The following is a 7,527-nucleotide window of genomic DNA, read 5'->3' as shown; positions in this document are numbered from 1 at the left end:
AGGCTAATCCTCCCTAATACTTTGTCATTTTACAGATTGTGTGAAATCTAATTTAAATATGTGCAAATCTTTTGCTATTCAACGGGACCTTTGCATGGTGAAGCCAAATGTGGTAAACATATCTTTATTCAATGTTTCTTCCTGGTTTGGAATTATAAACAGAATGTAAATTGACTACTTATATTGCTACCTCTAATTCAAGGGTATATCCTGTTAAAACACCAATTTGTTCTCAATCAGAATGAAATACTCAATAAGTACTTAAAATTGCCTGCTTGCTAACCAATCGCATTACATATCTGCTTCAAGCTATTTAATAAAAAAAAAAGCCTTAAGTAAAACTTGCAGTCCTTCTATCTCCAATGTTCTTGCAAATTCCATGCTTATATTTGCATCTATTGGGGCCCGAGGTATGCTTGCTTAGGAAGAGGACCCTTGTCCATGATTTTTCCTGGCCTGGTTAGCTGTGTTTGCAATATGTGCTTGAGAGATTAATTCAGGTTGATACTACAGTGTTGTAGAGAGGCACATTTACATCTTCACTTTTTATTCTTAGCCTCCAAAAGGATTTGTGACAATCTTGTCATGAAGAAAATCCTTCCGGGTCAGTAGTGGAAGTTCACCTCCATATTTTTATTCACCCAGATACCACGGAAACAGCAGTTTTACCTAAGACAATTAGCATTTAGAATTCTCCAACTCTCTTCTTAATCTGCAGGACCAGACATGAGCAGATATTACTGGATCTTGGACAAGTGGGTCTCTAAGGTAAGGCCTTGAACCCTTGCTTGGGATTTCGTCTCATAAATAAACACAAATAAGTTATTAAAAATCCAGGTTATAATCCCAAGTGTTTGGTGTGGTTTGTGGAAAATGTGCACCTCAGTTTCCTCATCTATGAAAGGAAACTGAGAAAATCTGCCTTTATCTACCTCATGATGTTGTTAGGAAAGTCAAACAAGATAACAGGTTTGAAAAAAAATGAAGACCATTATATAGATTCATACATTATCTTCCTCTCTCTTATAATTTATTTGTAACACATGAATTTAAATAGATTACAACAGTGGTGAATTCATATCACTTTCAAACGTTATCTTCCTTTTTAAAAGTTAATTTAATATCTTAGCCAGTAATTAAATATAATTAGTGACTTTGTGATCAGATGTTCATTTTCTTCCACTTAGCCAACGGGCGGCATGTGGTGAATTAAAATAGCAGGTGGAATTTTAGAACAGGTGACAGGTTCCTGAGCACCCACGAAGGTTAAATTCAGATGATGGGCACAGCTTTTCTTTAGTATAGCAGAAACCTTGGGATGCCTGGGATGAAGACAAGGGAGAGCAGAGTAGGCAGAGAGCAACTGCCACCGTAAAGCCTGGACAAGTCTCAGAGCGATAAATCTGTTCATTTAGGGCCCAACATGAGTTTTTCTTTCTGAGAAGTATAGCCCAAGTTACGCAAATCTGTTAGATATGAAATCGTTCTTACAAAACAGCATTTGGATGAGTCCCAAGTAAACAAATCAGACCCACGCAGATCAAATTTTCATTAAAATGCATGATTTTAAGAATGGGGTGGGGGAAAGAAGCTGAGAAATCAAAGGTGACTTTAACTAAATCTTAAATTCAGTTTTTGCCCCAGATCTATGTTTTATATAGCTTTCTGTTTTTCTTTTTAAAACGTTGATCCCACCAAATAAGCTAATTGCGCTGATGACAGCACATTTGGTAAACGGTGGCCTACAGACCTCAGACGGCTCCTCTCTGCCTTAGTTCAGATTTCTGTGAGCACCACAAGGCTGAAGGGATCCTGTAACTATGGGTGGGATTAGTGCTCAATAGCCGATGTGTTGCTCTTCGTGGCTTGCAGCCCTCGTGGTTTCTCTGCTCCTTATGGTCACTGTGGCCACCTAGAAATTCTTTTCAGGAGCATAATAACCAGATCAGCTGCTGCAGGCTGGAGCCCGGCGGAACAAAGGGAGGTGGAGGGCGCTCCCACCGGCCTCTGCCTGCTCACAGATCCCAGCGGGCACCCCCGGGGTCACAGCAGACAAAACCAGAGTCCAGCCCCATTTGATAGGGCTCCATCCCACACGACCCACTGCCCCTACTTAAGGTCTGGGGGATAGGCTCCAACAGCGTGCACTATTTGCCAACAAAAGTACTAGCAGTGGAAAGAAATACACACCCAGGCACTACAACACACGGGAAGACTCCTCTTGTTCAATTTTCCCTTTCAGCTATTACTCCCTGGAAATCTTGAAGGCAGCTATGAGAAGTTTATTACTAAGCATCAGTTTTTAATATTAATCTTGTACCAGGATCATTTTAATAATCATTAACGAGGAAACAGGAGGTGGTGGGCATTTATTTTATTGTCAAGTGAGGCAGTTTCTTGTTCTGTTCATCATTCTTGAAGCTTCTCTCGCACCACCCGTTCCCTGATGCCGCAGTGTGGAGAGGTTTTCCCTAAGCAGCATCTGGTCCCCTTGGAGGATTCCACAGGCTTTTTGTGTCTTTCAGGTTTTCAATAGTGGCCTCTGGGGGCGCCGGGGGGAGGAACCATCTGGCCAGGCGTCACCTGGCCAGTTGGGCCTGCCTGGCCTCACGCTGCTCAGCATTCCTCTGCATCAAATGGCTCAGTGCCTGCCGGGGACCTGGTCAAGTGCTGGACAATGGGCCACAGAGCTTAGCACTGAGCCAAGAATGTAGTGTTAATAAGAACACTTTTTATTCACAATAAGGACAGATAATATAGTTTGAGAATGTGGGATACTAAGCAACAAAATGGGGTTTCAATGTTGATTCATTGATCTCCTAGCTGCGTGGCCTTAGGTGACTTACTTCAGAGTTGTGCCTCTGCAAAAGAAGAAAAATAATAACAACTGGATTGTTGTGAGGTATTAATGAGACTACCCAGATATAAAGGTATCACTTCTATCAGGCAGGAAAGAAAGGGGACATTTTAATGGGTGAATCAAGGATTGTTTAGTAACAGGACTTTTTACAAAGGTGCAGGTGTGGTTTAAGAAAAGCAAGAGGGGATTGTGTAGTATCCCGGGGCTCTTGACATCCCAGAGTGGTTAGCGTGCCAGGGCAGAAGGGGCAACATCAGAGAGCAGTTACTGGAAACCAGATATGGAGTTGCAGGGGGAAGGACACCCTGACACAAGCTGTGGGCTTCCTCAGGATGCAGCTAAGGCAGGGCAAGAGGAGAGGTGGGGCGGGGGAGAGCAATACTCTGAGAACCCATCCCGGGACCTCACTCTCCTCCCACTCTCCGAATCTCCTGCTGGTGCCACTCATCACCTGAACTACGTAGCAGCCCTGCCCACATCCCCTTGGCATTCACATAAATAGGGAAGGCTTTTTACTCTGAGGCATTTGGCCTGAGGGTTTTTTGTTTTTTGTTTTTCTAGCAGACAAGCATGTTTGGCCCATGTGCACAGCAAATGCATCAGAAAGCTGATGTACCTGAAACCCATAACTCATACAAGTTAGTGAAGAAATGAAGAAATAGCAGCTTCCTCACCCCGCACCATCTCCCTGAGTTCCAGCAGGATCCTCAACAGTTGCCCACAATGAGAACTTGCTTGATTATACACTCATTATTGGATTTAGTCCCTTCCCCGTCTCACTTCGCTGCTTCTCTGTTGGTGCCTCCTGGGATTATCCCCCAAGTAAATCATACACACTACAGTCCTTATCACAGGGCCTGCTTCTGGGAGAACCTACTGAAGATAAAACCTGCCTGCATAGTCCATGTGGGTCAGCCTCCCACAGCAGAGAACAAGTGAAGAGAGGGTGCCTGGTCTGCCTCACACACTTCAGCTAGTAGTGTAAGCCTGGCAATAACAATTGTACAGTCGTTTCTTGATCGTGTTCCTCTTTCACAACACTGCACAATCAGCCACCCCATTCCCTGAGGTTGACTTCTTGTGTTTAACTTTTTGACTTACTGGTGTCTACTGGGCCTTGGCACAGCATTATATATATGTGTGTGTGTCTTCTGTAAGGAATAGATAGGAACCCATTCTAGGTAAGATGTGGGGTGAGTGGGGGTAGGAAATGGTGGGGTTGTAAAAAAGTAAAATATTAATAAAAGTTGGATGGCGTGTCTAATAGAAAACAAAACCTTAGAACTTGAATGAACACATATACATTTCAAACCATCAGTTAACAATTGAGAGAGGGCTGGGAGGGTGAGGTCAAGAGAAAAAGGAAGCCTACTAAGCCTCCCTTAAATTAAAATATATAGGCAGTAAATCCTCCCACCAATACAAGAGGCCAGATCTGCTGTAAAAACTAGAACCAGGTATCCACATGAAGTGAAATCAAACCTGATTTATTGTAGCACATCTGAACACTTCAGGTCCCAATAAAATCTCAGCATATTGTATTAGAGTTAAAACGGATTAGTAAAGGATGAGAAGGGCTTCAATAAATTATTTATTAGAACACTAGTAACTTGAGGGCCTATAATGGGGACTGGCATGTAGTTGGTACTTAGTAAATATTTAATGTATGGATTGATAGATAGATGATTGGTTGAATAGACAGGTTAGGATAGCAGTATAAAACTAAAAGGAACTTAACCGTACTCATCCATAATCTTCTTTGACCAAAACAATCTTAACACTTTTCTCATGGTGTGTGTGTGTGTGTGTGTACGATATATATATATGCACATACATAGACACACACGTATGTTACATAATATTAATATAAAGTTGTTCCATTGGCCAGAGCAAGCCACATGGATAAGCCCAGTGTTAATGTAGGAGGGTGCAACAAAGAGTATTTTACAAGGAAGCATTCATCGATTAAAGCCGTGATTACATCAAGAGAGGAGTCCCTCCTTTCTCCTGTGCAGTGAAGACTTCTGAGGCCTGAACCTACCACCTCAGGGTTCTTCACCTCCTGAAAGGCAGGATGAGTTTCATCCTGAAGGAGGTCTGGATGGAGTATACGGGAATTAGGCCCAGTGATTTTGAGGTTGATTACAAGTGTCCCTTATCTGTGTGATCACTTAGTGTTGTTAACTGGCACGTCTTTTACAGGAACATCAAAGACCCTGAGAAGCCAAAAGTTATGAAATGCATCAGCAGTGGGTTGAAGACAAGGCCTCTCCTTTTCCTGCTGACATTTCTTCCATGAGCAGTACCCAGACAGCCGACAGAAAGAGCCCAGGAGGTAACTGCGGACATGAGATGAAAACTCAAGACGCAAGGGTATCCCATCTTTTGGCTTCCTTGGGCCACATTGGAAGAAGAAGAATTATCTTGGGCCGTGCAGAAAATACACTAACAATAACTGATGAGCTAAAAAAATCACCAAAAAATCTGATAATGTTTTAAGAAAGTTTACAAATTTGTGTTAGGCCACATTCAAAGCAATCCTGGGCTGCCTGTGGCCTATGGGCCATGGGCTGGACACGCTTGCAAGGGAGAGGACAGATAAAGATACATATGAGAGCATCTTCCTTAGAGAAAGGTCAGTGTTGAAGTCATAGGGTAAGGGAACTCTTTCAAAAGAAAGTAAAAAAAAAAAAAAAGATAGTGAAGTAAATCATGTGAAGTCTCTACAGAGTAAGGGCCAAAGGGAGGACACAGCAGCTTAAAATCACAATATTGTTTTTGTTCCTATTTTTGTTTTTCTCATAAAGCTACAGGTCAGCTGGACAGCTCACTCTTGGGTCCTCACAAAGCTACTGGTCAGCTGGGCAGCTCAGCTGGGTCCTCATCAATGAACCAGGGTTGGCTGATTTCAGCTGGGCTCACTCGATTTTCTAGAGTCCACTGGTCTGTCTGCTGCAGTGTGGCTGATCTAGGACAGCCCTGGCCTTGGTGACCTGGCTCTGCTGCGTGATGCACCATCCTCTAGCAGGCTAGCCTATCACAGCAAAACAGAAGCACAAAAGAGAGAGCAGGAAAATGCATAGCTTCTCAAGGCCTAGGCCCTAAACTGGTGCATCACTTCTTGGCAACATTCTGGTGGCCAAAGCAAGTCACATGTCCAACCCCAGACTCCAAAGAAGGGAAAAGAGACCTGATGCCTTAATGGGAGTAAAGTCACATTGCAAAAGGCAAGGATCCCAAAAATGTTTCAAAAAAAATTGGAGGCCATCTTTGCAATCAAAGTTAGATTATTCTCAAAGGTAAAAGTTGGAACCACAATATTATTGTTACCTTCAAAGAGTACACCTAGCTGAATCCCCCAGTCAGTGCAGGAATTCCCCCAAATTAAACACACACACACACACACATACACATAAACCCTCAAAGATTCCCACAACTTGACCATTTGACCTAGCTTTTCTCACTGGGTAAAAAAAGCAAGAGGAAAAAAAAAAAAAAAAAAAAACCACTGTGGCTCTCTCCCACCCCTGCTGTTCAGCCTTCAGTTTATCTGGCCTCTGCTATGAGTCACAGCTGACTGAAGGGTGGGGGTGGGTTGTGAGTCATGGCCTAAAACAAAGATAGAATTTGATGGGGGTGGACTAGCAGGCGAGAGAGAAGACACGGCAAGTTCAGGCATTCTCTCAGTGTTTAGGGTGATGTCTTCTTTCCTGCAGCTGGGGAAGTTGGGCAGAGTGCCCCCGAAGGAGGAGATTCCACACAGGCCCTGTGTATCTGAGAGTTGAGTTGCTGATTTCAGAGGTGTTTGTATCATTGCTCTAAATGTGTTTCTGCTCCCCTCCCACCCAAGATGCTGGTTCAACGGACCATTTCATCCTACCATTGTACAGAACCCACAGGAGCTAGTTACCTGGTCAGTTTGAGAAGTTAATATTTAAAAAGACTGATGGTTGCATATGGCTTTCACAGGAAAGAAATAATAAGCTAATGTTATCTATTGACTCAATCCCACATATATTTACATTTGACAACTAAAAAAAAAACCTTTGGCTCAATGATAGTTTAGCTCAAGTCACTATGTTAGGATATATATTTCTTTCATCTATGACTATTTTTGTCTGCACAGTAACCTGCCTCAAGCACACAAATATTTGTGTGTCTGGCCTCAAGCAATTAACGCGTCTCCTAACATGAGGTAAAGATTAAATGAAAATTCTGTCACCCTGAAATAAACCTGGAAGCAGAATTCCTGAATGTTTGCCAAATAAGGTGGCTATCAGACTTAAGATGCTGAACTTTGAAATGACTGTCATAGAAACAAAGGCAAGGCATGGTTGGCGCCCATTCAACCTGGTCAATAACATCCTTAATTACAGGACATGGCATCATTTTGATTCACAGTGGAATAAAAGGCATCTATTTGTATATTTGGAAGTCTGAATGAGGATTTCCTGATGAAGTCATTTCTGTCTTACAACAGCTTCGCTTGTACCACTAGAGTTAAAACTGGGTCACCATTTTTATGTGAGCGTATGGATACACATACATCCACACTCGAACCCCAAACACACACACACACACACACACACTTCATTTCAGAGTCTAATTAAAACTCTATTATACATAATTTTCTTCCAGATCAATGGTGGTGTTGGATCAAAATTGTA

At 42.6% G+C, this 7,527-nt stretch overlaps 1 long non-coding RNA gene across 1 annotated transcript; it reads left to right on the top strand.

Annotated features, from left to right (window-relative positions):
- Positions 1-690: 690 nt before the first annotated feature.
- Positions 691-7,285, top strand: LOC109024331 (uncharacterized). The gene is made up of 2 exons (XR_002003816.4): positions 691-768; positions 5,063-7,285. It is a non-coding gene; the product is annotated as an uncharacterized lncRNA (long non-coding RNA).
- The last annotated feature ends 242 nt before the right edge of the window (positions 7,286-7,527 follow it).

Source organism: Gorilla gorilla, chromosome 21 (genome assembly GCF_029281585.2).
Source record: "Gorilla gorilla gorilla isolate KB3781 chromosome 21, NHGRI_mGorGor1-v2.1_pri, whole genome shotgun sequence".
In the NCBI taxonomy this organism is placed as follows: Eukaryota; Metazoa; Chordata; class Mammalia; order Primates; family Hominidae; genus Gorilla; species Gorilla gorilla.
Note: the sequence above shows the minus strand (reverse complement) of the source record. Positions and strands in the feature narration are given on the sequence as shown.